Consider the following 18,876-nt stretch of genomic DNA (forward strand, 5'->3'; position numbering starts at 1 on the left):
ACATTAATTTCAGGAGTCACAAATAAGTCTCATTTCCTTTTCCCCTTTTCTCTATATTCTGAAGTTTTACAATTTAAGATTTTAAAATACATAGTTTTACACCACAGTCTTAGAGAATCAAGGCAGTCAGTTCATTCTAGAGTTGGACCACCCAAATAATATTTACAAAGAATATATCATAAGATGATCACCTTTTCTGTGCATGTGTGTGAATTGCCAAATTTCAAATACATGCCATGTAATTTTCTACCTGAAGTGTTGTAAAGTATAAACTTAAAAATGTAAATGATTTCTGCATTTATCATTGACCTTATGAATTCAGGACCAGTGGACTAGGTTTATACTATTTTTAAAATCCTGGTCAAAGCATTTGCTAAAACAGGTCAAATATTAAGTCTTTTTTTTTTTTTTCTTTACATAGAGCATATGATGGAATTAATCATCATTCTGATAGGAAGTTATAATTTACTATCAAATTGTAAAAAATACCCATAGCTAAGACTTGACTTCTTAGTCAAGTCTTGACTAAGAAGGACCATAGCTTGACTTCTTAGATATACTCAATTTCATTTTACTCTTTCTACTTTCTTCTTTTTTTTAAGTAGCTGACTTTGTGTTGTGGCGTTCCACCAATATTTAAAAGATTTGCCACTTGACAAGAGTTACTGCTTGCAGAGATGAGTGGGAGACATGGTGAAAAGTAGGCATAGAGCCAAGCTCTCTCACTGGCTAGGAAACTTATACTCAAGACCACAAGTGCACTTTTCAGTGAGGGCAGGCTATGCTGTGATAACATATACACCTCCAAATTTAATGTCTTAGGGAACAAGACATTTATTTCTCTTTCAGACAGCAGACCAGAGTGGGAGTTCCAGATCAGGAGCAGCTCAGCTCTATTCAGTCATCCAGTGGACCAGGATGACAAACCCTCCATCATCCTTTCAAAGTGGCCCTGGTCACCTCTCTCCTAGGAAGCCAGAAGGTAGACGTGCAAAAGTACATCAGTACAAGAACTCTAGCACCTTGGCACACCAAACTGCAAGAGAGACTGGGAAATGGAGTTCAGCTATGTGCGCAAGAAGAGGAGAAGGAATTTTGGTGAACCGCTCTCAGTCTTTGCCGCATGCACTATATAGATCTCTGCCTCAACAAAATTAAAGGTAACTATGTAAGTAGTTTTAAGACAACTATGTAAGTAGTAATCATGGGCATTTGGGGGTGATTACCAGCATTCACATCTGTGAACAGTAAGGATTTATTCTACTTGAGCAACTATTTATGCTTAAGTAGGGAAAGGGAAAAGGATAGAAATGGTTTATTTTCTTTTAGTTATCCCATATATTAGTTCATACAAATTGTCTCAAGTGATGGTAGCTCAGTCTTTTTTCTAAGTAAACTTAAGTATTATATAATATATGTTGAGAAGTTTTTCTTTCCTCAGTTCTTCAGTCCACTGAGGAAGGAAATAGGCCAAGGCAGTTAAACTTCTTTTCTCAAAAGGCCTAACTATTGGTCCAGGCCGAGTTCCAAGAGCGGAAACAAGGAACGGTAACTAGTGGGACTGTCCTTTTGCCGAATGAAGAGAAGAAAAGAAGAATTCCAAGTCTGTTTCCCAGGCACAGGAAGGACCAGGAAGCTAGGAAATCTCCAATTTTCAAGTCCACTGAGCAGAATACAAGAACAGGGTCCAAAACAAAGAGTTCTCCATTGAGAACCGGTAAGATGGAGTAATCAAGTCCCGCAAGCAGGCTGAGCCTGGAAAGAAGCCCAGAATCAATGGCATTCTTGGGAGGGAAGTTTCTCTGGACCCTGAAGGAGCTGAGACTTTGACATTCCAACCCTGCCTTTAGCTTGTGATTTTGCTACTCCTTCCATTTGGAGAGGAGTAATCTGAAGTTAAACCACTCACAGTGTGAGAATGCTGATTCATGACAAGTCATGAAGGGAAAATAAAACAAAACTTTACAAACAAAATGAGTAGAACTACCTGTAAGGCCTATGAGAAATTAGCTTTCATGGAAAAAAAGGTATTATAGCATGGCTTGGGATTTAAGTACAGTGAATTTTTTTTTTTTTTTTTATCGTGCTTAGATGCGCATTTTATTTTTTTTTATTTTTTATTTTTCCAGCATAACAGTATTCATTATTTTTGCACCACACCCCGTGCTCCATGCAATCCGTGCCCTCTATAATACCCACCACCTGGTACCCCAACCTCCCACCCCCCGTCCCTTCAAAACCCTCAGATTGTTTTTCAGAGTCCATAGTCTCTCATGGTTCACCTCCCCTTCCAATTTCCCCCAACTCCCTTCTCCACTCTAAGTCCCCATGTCCTCCATGCTATTTGTTATGCTCCACAAATAAGTGAAACCATATGATAATTGACTCTCTCTGCTTGACTTATTTCACTCAGCATAATCTCTTCCAGTCCCGTCCATGTTGCTACAGAAGTTGGGTATTCATCCTTTCTGATGGAGGCATAATACTCTATCCCCAGGGGTACAGGTCTGTGAATCACCAGGTTTACACACTTCACGCTAAGTACAGTGAATTTTAACTAAAAAGAGTTTGACTCAATTTCCTGTCCTTGCCACTGAGTAGCCTGTTACCTTAGGCAAGTGATTTACACTCTCCAAATCTTAGTTTGTAAAAAAGAAAGGTAAAAATACTACCTAACTCATGTTTTCTGGGTGTATGTGTGGATTTCTTTAGGATTTAAATGAACAAATGTTCAACTATATTTACTAAGGTATAGGCACCCAACGAATACCAGTTAAAAATATTTTGAAGAATGTTCAAATATTTTTCTGTGTTTCTGGGTATAAAAACTGCCTTTATAGCTATTAATTAATTGATTAATTAAACCATTTTCCATGACCTCTTAGGCTCTATTGAGGGTAGGGGTTTAAGTTATGACAACTGACCTATCTAACAAAGTAATATGCTAATTTAAGAATGTTCCCTCTCAGACATGAGTGTTCCCTGCAAACCTAGGTATAGTTCTAAGCTCTTAAGGAAATAAATACCAATAAAAAAAGATGACATAGTTCAAGCAATGTGGAAAAACCATTCACAGTGATATCTCTCAGCATTCTTTCAGATTTCTCAGCATATGAGTTGTATAATATGCCAAGAATTTATGATTTTCTGCAATTTATTTAATATTTCCAAAATGGGCCATATTTCCTATCATTACTCTGTCTAGATCATTATGAATTTTATTTTCAAGGACTTCTAGTCCTTTCTTAGGAGCCCATCATCACTGGGTCTGCCAGTGCATCTTCTGGCAAACTGTGAGAACAACATTTGTTGGCAATTGTGGGAACAAAAGAAGATTTTTTTAAAGGTGATGAAGCAGAAAGGGAAAGCAGATGCCCCTGAGGAACAAGGAAAAATGTCAAGGGAATTTGTCTATCTTCTTGGCATCCTAAGGCCTGAAGGTAAGGGGGATGTGCCAGGTTATTGCCCCATGAAAAGCAGAAAGGGAAGGGTTCCTATGATCAAAAAAGATGGCTTGGAAAAGGAAGGTGACAGTCTTAGAGAAGAGGAGTTGCCACATAAATTGGGAGGCAGATAAATCTAAGATAAAATTGGGAAGTGATAAGATAAAAGATTTCCCAAATGCACTGGAAAAATTAGCGGAATCTTCAAATTGTTTTATAATAATTATATTAACTAATATTTACTAAGCATCTGTTAGGTGCCCAGTACTATGCTAAGTACTTTACATGCTTTTCTTTAGTTAATACTGTATCCCTAAGAGGTACACACCAATATTTTCCCCATTATACAGATTGGGAAACTAACAATTGTAGAGGTTAGGTCCTCAGGCTTATGTGACTTTATGGACTAGTATAGAACCTGGCTAGGAAAAGAACTTGAATGTATTTTTCAGTGATACCTAAATTCTAAGAAAACTTTGCTCACATCCTCTTGGATGGATTGATAACTAGTTTTATGTCTGGAAAGACATGTTTCTCTGAGGTCACGTTGCTGCACTTTCAAAAGGGTTTCCCTCAGGGGTGTTTCATCTATTAGTATCAGCAAAAGAATCTCACAGAATGACTAATTTTTAGTAATTGTGACCGGCAAGTCTTTGTTGAGTCATTCTCTTCAGAAATAACACCCTGATTCATCAGATCTGTTTTTAACATTAATTATAGTTAACATCTGACATATTCCTTACCCTTTATTTACATCACTGAATACTAGAGAGAAAATAAGACCAGCCTAGCTCAGATTATTGTTAAAATAATAATTATTAGTGATCTAGGGTGAAAATGGAATTACTTCAACAGCTCATGAAATCAGATATGTCTTATATTTCATAAGATAAAAAAGATCATGATTAAGAACTTTTTCTTAATGCTTAATGTTACTGTTGTACAAAAATTGCATGGTACAAATTATATGCTTTCACATTAAAAAAAAAAGATTTTTAATGTGTTCATTCTAAGAAGTGAAATGATCAGTAAGGAAGCATCAACTTAAAATTAGCTGTCTTTCAAAAGCCTTGTGAAACTAACAAATGACTTACCATGAACAGCTGAGACTTCTAAAAATTGTCACTACCATTTGCATAATAAAGTGTGTTTTGGCCTTTAATTAAAAGTGGTTAGTTTTTGAACTTCTAATGTAGGTGTACAGAAAGATGTCACCAACACTGGATCAAATAGGCTAATTTTTTTTCTGGACTAGTCTCTTTATAGTATTATTGGCACATCATATTACACTATTTTCAGGTGTACAAGTTAGTGATCTGATAATTTTATACATTATGCTATGTTCATCACAAGTGTAGCTACCGTCTGCTCGATTACATCACTTTTATTATATCACAGACTGTATTTCTTATGCTCTGCTTTTATTCCCATGACTTACTCATTCCATAACTGGAGGCTTGTATCTCCCTCTCCCCTTCACCTATTTTGCCCAGTCTCCCCACCCACCTCTTCTCTGGCAACCATGGGTTTGCTCTCTGTATTTATAGTTCTGATTCTGCGTTTTGTTTATTCATTGTTTTAGATTCCATTTATGAATGTAATTATATTTGTATTTGTCTTTCTCAACCTGACTTATTTCACTTAGCATACTATTCTCTAGGTTTATCTATGTTTCTCAAATGCCATGATCTCATTCTTTTTTATGGCTGTGTGCTATTCCTCTGTGTGTGGGTGTGTGGGTGTGTGGGTGTGTACGCGCGTGCACGTGCACACCGCATTTTCCTTATCCATTCATCTACTGATGGACACTTGGGTTGCTTCCGTGCCTCAGCTATTGTAAATAATACTGCAATAAACATAAAAATAAAAAAATTTTCTAAAACATTTCCTTTGAACCTCTCCTTCCCCCCAAATACCATAAATCACTTATCTCTCTTCTTTTCCTGCAAAGCCTTAGTATGTACCAACTCCAGTCTTAGTCCTTACTTACTTCTCCACACCAGCCCTTTTTTTGGTCATCAGTGGGCAGTCCCATGTTGCTTCAAAGGTGGAATCAGTTTGCCTCTTAGCTCCCTCCAATGCTTTTATCCTTTTGATGTATTTATCTTTTTGAGTTAGTGTTTTCATTTTCCCTGGGTAAATACCCAATAGTAGAATTACTGGGTCCCGTGGTATTTCTATTTTGAATTTTTTGAGGAAACTTCGTACTGTTTGCTACCCCCACCAACAGTGCATGAGGGTTTCTTTTTCTCTATATCCTCACCAACATTTGTTTTTTTTTTTTCATCTTGATTTTAGCCATGTGACAGGTATGAGGCGATATCTCATGGTTTTGACTTGCATTTCCCTGATTAGTGATGATGAGCATCTTTTCATGTGTCTGTTCTGTGGGCCATATAAATGTCTTCTTTGCAAAAATATCTATTCAGGTCCTCTGCCTATTTTTTAAAAATTGAATTGCTTGTTCAGATAGACTAATTTAGAGAGAAACCTTTTCTCCTCCTGTGATAAGACAAAAGTGCCTGTGGTGAATATTTGTTGTTTTTTTAAATAAGTTTAGCATCCCTTTCCTTTGGTTTGATAATGCCTGGATACTGTCTGATTTTCTGTGGGATATAACCATTCTCCTCATATACTATTGTGGTGGGACCATAAAACTATGTGCAAAGAGTGGGTTTCCTAGGACAGAACATGGTTGGAGCTGAGTCTTTTGATTACAACTCCCCAAAGAGATTGTCACTATTTCTTCACCCAGATCCCTGTTACAGCTCTACTTCTGTCCCTCTGCACGTCTGGTTGTACTTCCCGTTTCTCAGGTATTGGGAGCTAGTCTGCATTCTGGCACTAAATCTCACTCCTCTTTATGTTAGTCTGTTTCTGTTGCTTGACTTAACTGGTATAGTAAAATGTCCTTTCTTCTTTTACTGAAGATCTTAAACACATTTGCTCTTTTTAACCTCGTAAAGGAGGTCAAACCTTTCCTGAAAGTGTTTTGAACTTAACAAATATAACATTTTCTGTTACAATGAGCTCTTTTTGATTAAAAGAATCATACCAGTATCTAAACTGTCATAACAAGTAACTACATATAGTAAAAACAAGAGTTCTCTCTCATTCTTCATTCATTTCTTCTAACCCTCATTATTTTGAGTTCTCTTCACTGGAAAAACAGTTAAACAGAAGGTTTAACTATTTTGAATGTGAATTTGTTTTCAATTCTTTCTTCTAGAGTGTTCGTAGAGCCAACAAGAGGTTGTTGAAGGCCCCCTTCTCAGATATTGAGACAGGTAAGAAACTACCTTTCTGTATTAGGCTAACTTGTGTCCTAAAGCTATACTATAAGGAAGGAAAGCATGTTTTTAGACAATTGGGGTAAAATTCACTTAGATCTCAATTATTTGGCCACTTGGAGTTGAAAGAGTTAGCAGCTTAAGGTTTAAATTGACAAGTTAAATTGAACATAGATCCAGCCACTCACTGAGGAGTGACAGTTAGCAGGTTGGGCACAGGGATTGCCTCCCCCATGAGCAAATGCACTAACTAGGTTGAGATCAAACTAGATGTCTCATTATATTCAAAACCAAAATCCATCATATATAAGGTTTTTTTTTTTTAAATCACAAAATATATACACAAAGAAGTGCATAAAACTGATAAGTACATTTTAAGAACAATTATAAAGGGAACACATTCAGAACTATTTTTCATTCATTATATTCAGTATTTTATATTGGCATACTGAAAGCTTCCCAAGACTCCCAAGACCAAGGTTCCATGTGATGACCCTTAGTCCTTGTCCTTACCCCTATCAAAGCACTTATCTTGTTTTTTCATATCTATTGAGACCTCATAATTACCAGTGTTTACACATAAAGCTCCTTAAGGATATGGATCATACATTATTACCATTGTATCCTCACAGCTAGGCACAGAGTTGGTCGCTTAGTAAATCATGATAATAAATGAATGAAAATAAGTAAGTGACCCATCACTGTTTTCAAGCAGCTCCAAGGAAAATGGGAGGAGATAAACTAGTAAAACAACAATTAAATACAATTTGCTAAGTGTTTTGATAAGGAGGGGGTGAGAGTCACAAAATTGGCACCCATGTCAACCACAGCTTCCTGGAAATGGTGCGCTGAGCTTTAGTGGAAGAGCAGGTGTCAGCAGTTGAGAAAGCAACAAGAAGGAGTAAAGTGCAGGAGGAGCAAGAGACCTAGTAACTTGAAAGGCTGTTAAGAGACTAAGGCATAGTCTAATCAGAGGTTCTTAATGCAGACTCTGCAGATCCTGAAAGGTCCCTGAAGAGAATATAGAAGGTTCATGAACTTGGAAGAGAAAAGAAATAGATCTCTGCTTTCACTAACTTTTAACTGAAATTTAGCATTTCTTTTGATTATGATATAGGTGACAAATACAGTAGTGGTAATAACCTGTGACTTTGTCATGCAGACATCAAAATTTCATATCACAGTAGAGATGTTTGCAGATATCTTGAAATATAGTTTATACTCATTTTTAATTTGATATGGCAATAAAAGATCTTTAATGTTTTGATAAATATACATTAATTGTTGTTAATATGCAAATTTGTTATTTGATATTTAGATACTTATTTCTTTATAATTCATTTCCTTTCTAATTATATGTATTTTATTTTATGCATCTAAATGTTTTAAAATATTGTTCTGAGATGGGATCTATCAAATTCTCCATATTGGCAAAGAGGTCCAAGACAACAAAAAGGTCAAGAACCTTTCATGGTGGGAGTCAGAGAACAGGGTTTTTAGAGGGACGGATAAATGGGAACCTTGGGGCCAGTTCTGTCACCTGAATAACTCAGTCCTGGGAGAATTTCTCCTGCCTGTCATTATTTTCCCTTTGTCCCTTGTATGGGGCTCACCCATTATGGAGGCATCATTTGCACTTAACTTTATCTAGACAATCAAGGCACAAACTTGCTAACTAGTGATTTCATTATACCAGGATACAGTTTAAGATCTTTGAACCAAGTTCCTTTTGTACAAATTACAAAAAAAAAAAATCATAATTTTCATCATAATAAATTATATTGAATTTATACATGACCTCTTTTTTTTTCTTTTAAAGATTTTATTTATGAGAGAGAGAGAATGAATGAGAGAGAGAGCTCTCGAGAGAGAGAAGGGTCAGAGGGCAAAGCAGACTCCTTGCTGAGCAGAGAGGCATGTGGGAACTGGATCCTGGGACTCCATGACCTGAGCCAAAGTCAGTCGCTTAACCAGCTGAGCCATCCCCAGGTGCCCTACATAACTTCTTTTCAACTAAGTTTTCCATCTACTATGTTTGTCTTCATAAACAAGTCCTTGAAATAGAATAGATATACAGGAGAACAAGAAAAGGAAAATATGACACAGAGATTTTTAGAGTTGGTTCACTTACTTAACAAGTGCTGAATGTTTGCTATGTACTCTTTATATAACAATGGAATGATACAAGAAATAAAAGACCTAATTTCTAACTTCAAAGCCCATTTTATTCTATATATGGAGTCAAACTATGTGTCTGCAAAAGAGTATGAGACTGTCTATCAATATAACTGGCTACAAACATCCAAAGGAATGTACTTGAGGAAAGTAATATTTTAACACACATAGAATTGGTGATGTCTCATGGAAAAGGCTTGTAAGTTCCCCTTTCAAGATTGAGAGTAATAGAGGAACTAGCAAGTGTAGAGCATTTGGCAAATTCTGAGCCCTGTGCTAGTCTAGCATTTGCCAATTTTCTCATTTAATCTTCTCTGTAATTTCATTAGATAGATATTGTTATTAATCTCATCCTACCCAAATTTAGGAAGATTACATAAGTCCTTCAAGGTCCTACAACAAGTAGATGACAGATCCTGCAAGTGAACGCAATAGAGAGCTCTTAAATAATTAACCTCCATGGGGACCAGGACCGTCATTTTCTTCATGTTCTTCTGCAGCAGCTAGCACAGCGTTTGGTATACTTTAGATGCTCAAAAGTTTGTAGTTGAGTGTATTTTAATTAAGTCAGGACAGAATGGCTCTGACTTATTAAGTGGTAACACTGAAATTCAAGTTAACTTCCTGTTCATTCTTTCCTTTAAACCCAGCACTCCAGACAATTAACAGCAGAAACAGAGACACGATTGCACTTCATTACAGCTCCTCTTCAGTCTAGCTCAACAACGAACGACAGCAGCAAATTACATTAACATACAGAGGGGGTGAGAGAAGCACATGCCTTTGTGTGTGTTTGTATATGTTATTTACCACAAACTCCTATTGATCATTTAATTTCTTCTTGTCTTCAATTTCTTCTTATTACCTATATTTATTACGTACCTATATTTATATACCTATATTTATTACCTATATTTACATAGGTATCTATATTTATTATGTTGTACCTATATTTATTACGTTGTTGTTGTTGTGATGTTCTGAATATGTCCATGTGAGCATATGTTGGATTTTAATCTCATTTTTATTTCTTTATATTTACTTTATACTTTATATCTTACAATATCCTCTCTCCATAAATAATATAGGCAGATGACAAATTGTTTGTACCTTTTATTTGTGTCCAAAAAGACTATCCCCCTAAATACATCATTCACTTATGTTTTATTCTTTTCCACCTAGGGTCTGGAGAGGAAAACTGCAGCTCTTAATTTCCAAAGGCTTGCCACTTGGTTTCCTTGGAATTCCCACCTCTATGGTTCCTCTCCCTAAAGAAAACCCAGTTGTCAGCTTCAGGTTGAATTGCCTAAATCCTTGACTTCTTCCTGTGAGGCTTTTACTGAGGCCAATTACAACTAATATTAGCATTTTATAAGTAACTACATCAAATGCTTCTCAGAATTCCAATTTTAGGATGCCATCTCTTTTCATATTAGCAAAATGGATGTTCATATTTTTTCCTACAAACTCATGATGCTCACTTCAAATGACATATTTTGGATGAATTTTGGTTTCCTCTTAAATTTTGATCTATGATTTTGCAAATTTTTGACAATCCAGTCCCACGACAATATTTAGGAGGTCAACTATAGGTAACTATTCAAAAACAATTCCAGAAGGTATTCTCTTGCTCCCAGACCATGCCTTATTGTTTCAGTGGCTAAGTAGTATTTCTTCAGTGGGTCCTTCATTCAAGCAGCATTAGCTAAACAAATGGTGTTCCCTACTCAAAGAGGGGTCCTTGAAACAGCATCTGTATCACTTGGGAATGCAGAACTCAGGCTCTACCTGAGCCTAATGAACCAGAAACTGATCTACATTTTATCTGGACCCCCAGGTGATTTTTATAAGGTTTAATCTAGCACACTGAGACTAAATGATTGGTGGTAAGCCCTCAGGGATACAGTATTAAGATGAAATCCTCAGTTAGATTTGGGCTGGATGGAAAAGAGTAACAGAAGTGGCAAGTGAGGGGCACCTGGGTGGCTCAGTGGGTTAAACCTCTGCCTTCAGCTCAGATCATGATCTCAGGGTCCTGGGATCGAACCCCACATCGGGCTCTCTGCTTAGCGGGGAGCCTGTTTCCTGCCCCCCCTGCCGCCTGCCTTCCTCTCTGTCTACTTTAAAAAAAAACAAAACAAAAGAAGTGGCAAGCGATAAATGTCATGACTTTGGGAGTGGGATACCTTGATTGCACCTGTCTTAGCTTTCCATCATCTTCTACTTGATCAAAACAACTTTATCATGAATTTTCTCACAACACAAACTGTCTCATTTGGTCAGGCCAAACTTTGCATTTACATTATCCTGCAAATGTTGTGTGTTTTCACTTATTGTATTAGTCAAGGTTTTCTAGGGAAACAGAACCAGAAGGAGAGAGACAGGTAGGTAAGTAGATAGGTAGGAAGATAGATAGATAATAAGAAAGTGGCTCATGGAAATTGCGGAGGCTGGCAGGTCTCCCAGGAGCTGCAGGATGAGTTAACATGCTGGAGACCCTGGAGGGCTGATGGTTTGGTTCCAGTCTGAGTCAGAAGGCCTGAGAATCAGGAAAGCGAGTGGTATAAGTTCCAGTCCAAATGGCTCAAGACCCAGAAGGAGCCAGTGTTTCAATCTGAGTTCAAGATCAAGAAAAAAGCCCATGTCTCAGTTTGAAAGCAGTCAGGCAGGAAGAATTCTTTCTTTACTTTGAGGGGAGGTTCAGTGTTTTTGTCCTGTTTAGGCTTTCATTGGATTGGATGAGACCCAACCGTATTAGAGAGGGCAATTTCTTTACTCAGTCTGCTGATTTAAATGTTAATCTCATCCAGAAACAGCCTCATAGAAACACCCAGAATAATGTTTGACCAAATATCTGGACACGCCATGGCTCAACCAAGCTGACACATAAAATCAAACATCAGACTGTCCTGTTTTTGTACCCTGGGGTTTTCCTCCTTCTACTACACATCTTTTGAGCCATAGCTCAAAGCCTGTGCTTCCTGGGAGGCTTTCCCTAACTTTACTTTGTGAATTTCCTCCTGATCCCCATTGCCTATAGCACTTGAGGAGTCAATATCATGTGCCAAGGCCAGGGTAATTTACTATCTTTCATTTTCTACTCTTGTTTTTGGTGTGTTAGATTTGTCTCTACCTAAATAATAAAGGGGAAAATCTTGTCATACTTCCCTGCAAACTTCACAGTACTTAGATTATCCCCAAAGCCTGAGTAATTGATTTTTTATTTTTCCCACTTCAGTTCATAAAAATATTTATCTTAGTACTTTTACTAAATAGAAGATTATCTTTTCTACAAGAAGTGCTTACAGCTGAAATGACCATTGTTACTACACATTTACTGACTGGGAACTACTTGGAGATAGCCATGATGTTGAATTTGTATAGCATCATTTTTTTAAGTTCATAAAATGACATCATTTTAGATTTTGTCTTAGCTTGGATTCCTACAGTGACACAGATTTTTCTGAAAGAGCCTTGGGTGGTAGTGTGTTCATACATATAGCCTACATGATATTGGGTAGGTAGCCATTTTATTGTAATGTCCTAGAATCACTACAGGTGGGAACTGGGAAAGGAGGTTAACGGAATTGCACAGAAAGAACCATGGACTGTGTAATGAGAAGGTTCATTTTTTTCAGCTCAGAGTACATGCATACATGGATGTTTCCCTCCCAAAGGAGTTTAAAATGTCCACTGGTTGGATTGCTTCAGCAAGTCACAGTCTGACCATGGTAGAAGAAATGAAATAAGGGTTCCATGAGAGTCCACAGCTCTGAGCTTATAATGCCTGTGTCCTTTCACTCCAGGGCAGTCATTAGTTCTCCTCAGCACACCTGGAGGACAGTGATGACATGTAGACGGAGAGCCAGGAGGTAGGTGAGAAGGGACAAATGGGTCTCTGTCAATATCAGACTTTGGCTGTTGATGAGTCTTGCTGACACAGGCATTGACACAGGTCCTCACAGCAGCTCTCAGGGCTAGGTTAGTTACATTCTTTCTGGCAGTGACATCTGGGCATTAGCTCCCTATACTTTGATAAACTGATTCCCATGCCCATGCCTCTTTCCCTGGAACTTTGCTTTCTTAGATGGTCATACTTAAAGGAAAAAAGAGACACTAGAGTACAAATGGGGGGTTTATATACTATATGTCTAAATACTTAGAAGTTTAGACCAACAAATACTTGACTGAAATATATTCCTATCTATGTCCTTGACCTGGAAAGTCAGGTTCAAGTATAAGATGCATTGTAGCCCTTCAGGTACAGTTATGTCTTTGGTAAAAAACAGTTACCCTTAACCAAAAGCTTAGGAGATAGCACAGACTACTCTTTGGAGGATGGACAAGCCAAAGAGGCCAGTGATGTCCAATAGGCTCAGTGCTTGTGTTGGGTGGGAAGTTCTGAAGACTCTGGAATCCAGAGAGTCATCCTAGATGACTGGACTCCCTTTCCACTGGACTCAGTGGAAAGGGATACAACCAACAGATAACTAGAGTCAAATCTCTAATGCAGAAACCCAAACTACAGCATTCTCTGAGGTTAGTCTTGAGGCATAGGTGGCAGACAGTGGCTCCTGTACGTTAGTAGAAAAATTTCACCATAGCATAGCAGGGAGGATACAGAGAAGACAACCTAGAGGAAAACTCACACATACACCACTTAGGTCACAGAGTTAAAAGCTTTAGTTTCAGGAAATGTCCACTCAAAGATGTCTGGTATTTGCAGCTGATATCAGGACGAATTCAAGTCCTTCACATTGGGGAAAAACTCCATATATAAAAAGTGTGCTCAGGGTCAAATGTATATGTAAGTCAGACTTCCAATGATTTTTCATTAAAGTCCCTGAAGCAAGATGCAGGTTCCCAGAACAAGCAAGACAGGACATAGAGAAGAGAATTTCCAGAATTTAGAAAAAGAAGAATCCAGACCATCTGAAGTCAGAAATTATGTTCTTGGTTACAGATCCTCTTACATATCCTTATGGTTTACCGATAGCAAAATGTAGATGGTTCTCCTTTCAGAACCAGGGTTCAGTCATTCTGAATATATCCCGTTATCTACCTGAATCCCCCAAGTCATATTATTTATAGATACTTACACCAGCCCAGGAAAGCCTCTCCTCTACCAGCTCGGGAAAACCAGTTCTGCCCATGTTTTCCCATCCCTGCTTTCAGTGACTTCAGGATGGTTGCTCAAAATTGGCATGAACGGTAGTACGTTTTAACACCATGGAAATTGGCAAACATTACAAATCAGGGTTTGTCTTTCCCTGGAGAACCTTGTGTTAGGAAATTACTAGCATACAACTGTACCTAGTCCCAGAGTGGGCAAAAATATCAGATAACTAGCTATCTTAATGATGCCAAATATTTTCGGAGTAGGGTATGTACTTACTACTCACCGAAGCATAACTTATATACTTGTATCTAAATGTGATTCTAATGTATATTTTTCCAAAAATTCCTTAGATTTTGTTTTCAAAGGTTAAAAATGAGAAATATCAGTAATTAAAAATTGTCAGCATTATCTCCCAGATTACTTTGTCCAAATGTGATTTTAAAAGAATAATAACGCGTTTCCTAGGAAGCTAATAAAAATTAGTTCTGAGTTTTAAAAACAGGGAGGAAAAAATATCCTGAGCCTGGTCAGAAAGTGCTACTAAGCTCTTGAGAATAATTTTGAACAGCACAAAGCCGTTGTCATATTGATGATTTCACTCTAGGGTTTGTTTTCAGAAACTGCCTAGAGCACCAAATCCAAAAAAAAAAAAAAAAAAAAAAAAAACCCCAAAACCAAAAAAAAAAAAACAGGTGTGTGTGCATTTCCTCTGGGAGTCTGTCATCCCTTTGGTTCCCCTCTCCTGAAGGAAATTTTTAAAAATTCAAGTTTCCTCCTTCGAGTCATGCTTCAACACGCCAAAAGGCAGACGGGGCACACCTGCTCCACCTTCCCGGCATGTCGCTCATCAGCAGCGGGGAAAAGGCCTGGAGAGGGAACAGTGACAGTGATCCTCGTGATCAGCCCCTGAAGAACTGGGAAGGGCCTCGGCTGTTCTCTGTCTGAAGGCATAAAGTTGCAATATTTGGGGAAGTCAGAAGTACAGGGAAAACTAGCTATGTAATTCCTTTACTGGGAAGAAGGACTGAAAACTGTTGTTACCGTTTGTCAGCTTTCGGCTGTTCGAGAATACTAGACCCGCATGCCCTGACTGCATCCCTGTTCTCATATATTTGCCACATCTGTGGAGAAAACCACAGACTAGAAAGAAATTACCTTGACAACCTCTTTCACCCAAAGAGCTGTGTAGTATTTTCTCAATGTTCTAGTCTATACTTGCTCCCAAAACACATTTGTGGGGTGGAATTGGGAAGTTTCTGATTTGAATTTACTTTAACAGTTCTGACGTGGCTGTGGTTTAACGTGCCTAGTACAAAGTAAATATCTTGAGTTCTAATGAAATTTTAAAGAATCTCCTTCGGGGCAAGCATTACAGTGTAGACAATTCACTGTAGTAGGTTTAATAACGGCCCCCAAAATGTCCATATCCTGATGTTCAGAACCTGTGCATGTATAATAGTCTGTGGTTAAAGGGACTTTGCAGGTGGGACTAAGTAAGGGCTTTTAAATTGGGAAGAGTATTCTAGATTATCCAGGTGAGCCCAATGTAATCACAGGTCTAAGCGGGGGAAAAAAGGGGAAGATCCGAGAGATTCAATGTTGTGCTGCTGTCTTTTAAGATGGAGCAAGGGGTCTAGAGTCAAGGAAGAGGCAAAGAAATAGATTCTTCCCTCCAAACTCCAGGAGGAAGGCAGCCCTGCTGACATTTCGGTTTTAGCCTGGCGGAAGCCATCTCAGACTTCAGATCTCCAGAACTGTAAGAAAATAAATTTATGTTGTTTTAAACCACCAACTTGTTACAGCAATTGTAGGAAACTCCTGTATTTACCAAGCAAAACTTAAAAATCTCTTCAGCTTTTATGGGGTAAATTTTAGCTGCAGTCCCCAAGATTAGAGCCCATGTATATCTACATCTCACCCCACACTGTTCCTTGTCAAGGTTACATGCAAATCACTATTCAGGTTTTATACCCAAGGTACTTCTGTTTCAACAATGCTGTTTTGATTTGAATGCCAAAGGATAATTTTTAGACTTAAGGAAAAACATATGATAGCATCAGTAGACACAGACATATTTAAAACCCTAACAGAGATTTCACTGTTGAAGCAGATAGGTTGTCAGTTGATTATGATGACTTTTCGATGAGTAAAATCTCACATTCTGGGGAAATGGAGACTGTGTTTGTGTGTGTGCAGTTAGCTGGAAGGATTATAGGAAGCAAAAGAAACCTATTTTAAGAATGTTATCTAAAACTTCAAGGGAAGTCTAAGTTTGATTTCCACTACCCCAACCCACCCCACCCCCACCAAAGAAAAGAAAAAAGATGGGGAGTGGGGTGCCTGGCTGGAGGGAATAGCCCGAGTCACTGGTGTACATGCTGGGGGTAGGGAAGCTGGTAAGGCACCAGCAGAGCCATCTCTTAAAGGGCCCGGGCAAATGAGGCACAATGCTTCAAAGGAACCATAAAGCCAAAGAAGAATACAGGTTTTTAACAGACTTTTCCCTGACCTGAAAAGCCATAAGACCAATCAAAACAGAACTTCTGTAAGGAAGAGGCATACCTTGGAGAGAAGCCAGAGCCAGCCACTGGAGCAATGCTTGTTTTTGATGTTTCCTTATGGTGAATGGGTATGGGTCCCTCGGGTGAATGAGGAAGGAATAGGCAAAGGTGGCGATCCTGTTTGGGGGGAAAAAGCGTCTCTGATGTTGACTGTGAAAAAGGCAGAAATAAGATAACAGAATCTTAGGTGTTAGATGGCTGTTTTTTGAAATTTACCTTGATGGGATTTGGGGAAACTATCCAGATTTGGGGACGGAGCAGCATAAATCCCAATTGGTCAGTTTCTCTTTAGCAAACAGAGAGCCTGGAGAGGTCTCTGAATACAAGTCTCAGAACTGCATGATGAGCCAAGTGCAGTAGCAAGTAGGTCCTGAGCCCATTTTCACCTGGGGTCGAAGTGGTGCATGAGACCCTCAGAAAAGCAGTACCTGTTGTCAGTTTTCTAGTAAATACCAAAAGCTAGCAACTCCCGTCTGGCTGAATGAGATGAGGGCGTCCAGGTGCCCTTTCCTAGAGGGGTACATTAATTTTCTCTCTTCATCAGTTCATTGCTTTGGACACACAATGCTTACTTTGCAGCAGTGACCAGGGTTCTCTGTCTCTTCCACATCTACCTAGCTGGCCAAGCTTTTAAAAAAAAAAAATTCTGTACAAGAACAGTATGCATCCTGCCCATGTCCTTTATCTACTTCTCCATCCACATTATTAAAACCACTCAGTGTAGACCCCAGAGTAGAAGTTTGAAAACTGTACTATTTCACAGATCCCTTTAAAAATCTAAAAAAACAAACAAACAAACAAAAAAACCCAAAACCAAAAAACGTGCAACCCTCTCACCACACCCAAACAGGCAACTCTCCTTACGCACGGAATTATACACCAAACGCCACCTATATTTGCAGGAGTTCATGAACCCCTCCAAAGCCCGTTTATGGAAGCCCACGTGAAAAAGGCCTGGCCGCAAAGGATTGTTTCACCCTGTGTTAGGGTTGCCAAGAGCTTTAAAACTGGAGAGAAGGCGTGCCGTGATGCATGTGGCTTTTCTTTTGAGATAGCTGGGATCTCTCCATGAGCAGTTGAGGAGTCGAAAAGCAAACAAACGTCAACAGTTCTGAATCCCAACATTGTTTAATGACAACCTTCCCATGTTTGCCGACTTGCTGCTTAACAACAATCCTGTTGACACTGTGTAAAAAGCGTTCCAGGTCCTCCCAGGTAAATAACCCACTCCTACTGATCACCTGGCTGCCCAATTGAACCTTTAATGCACCCAGACTTCATGAAGATGAGTCATTCTCTTTGCCAAACGTACCTTGATATGTAAACGATTTTACTGCTTCACGAGATCTTTTCATGCACTGATCCTGGCAAAGACGATGACAAGAATGCATCAGCTTTAAGTGAAACTCTGACTAGAATGAAATTTTTCCATATTTGTGAAAACTGTAAATACCTAAAGTTTCGGAATCATTTCTGTTTGTCTTGCTCGAATAGGTTTAGCACATGACATTCTGGACAGGTGAGAAGATTTTTGTCCTGCTACTTCATTTGCTGCGGAAGGGAAGTCTCTCACCAAGTTAAGTGAAATTCAGGGATGTGCAAGAGGTAAATTTGTGACCAAATCATTGATTTGTTATAAACAAATGGGCGAATGGTAGGTTTCCATAGAAAGGAAAAGAATGACTAACACTTAAAGGAAGCAGAACTTTGATGTAGAAAAGACAATTGTGGAGGGGAGGGCAGAGGAGAAGCATTGAGCCCTTGCTGGCTGCTGCCTCCAAGGCAAAGGTAACCTGATCCCTCTCAGTACCCCTGGCTAGAAGCCCAAGGCTAGAGCAGAGAACTGACGAAGGAAGCAGGGGCTGGGGCTCAGAGTTTGTTGGATTGGCTGATCAGGCCCTTCCCTAACAGCCAAGAAGGAAACGGATTACCTGTGGCTGTGACTAAGAAGCCCGTGGCCAACAGGACCTGCATCGTATTCTACCAAGAAGTATAAGAATAGTTCCAGCTTTCATGGTGGTTTTACTCCAGTTTGGAAACAGGTGGGAATGTCTGGGGGAAAAAAAAAAAAAAAAACAGGTCCAGTTTAAACTTTAAATGGCAAATAAAGATAGAAAATATTTCCCAAAGTCAAAAGTGATTATATTGCTGGAAGTAACCTTAAATGGCAGAGCTCAGACTGGTGGTAGATACATCATCTAGGATTGATTCTGGCATAAGATAAAAGGAGCCAGGATTGGAATTGCATAATGAAGATGTTGAGAACATAAATTATATGTTCGATATAA

At 38.7% G+C, this 18,876-nt stretch overlaps 1 long non-coding RNA gene across 2 annotated transcripts; it reads right to left on the minus strand.

The window, feature by feature from the left end:
- Window positions 1-16,597: 16,597 nt before the first annotated feature.
- On the minus strand, window positions 16,598-18,634 carry LOC116597360. 2 transcript variants are annotated; one of them, XR_004288572.1, is made up of 3 exons: window positions 18,520-18,634; window positions 17,901-17,952; window positions 16,598-16,705 (listed from the first exon to the last, which is right to left on the minus strand). It is a non-coding gene; the product is annotated as an uncharacterized LOC116597360 (long non-coding RNA). The 2 variants fall into 2 exon arrangements; XR_004288573.1 differs by lacking the exon at window positions 18,520-18,634 and adding an exon at window positions 18,042-18,247.
- Between the last annotated feature and the right edge of the window lie 242 nt (window positions 18,635-18,876).

The sequence above is a fragment of the Mustela erminea genome, chromosome 8, assembly GCF_009829155.1.
Source record: "Mustela erminea isolate mMusErm1 chromosome 8, mMusErm1.Pri, whole genome shotgun sequence".
Lineage (NCBI taxonomy): Eukaryota > Metazoa > Chordata > Mammalia > Carnivora > Mustelidae > Mustela > Mustela erminea.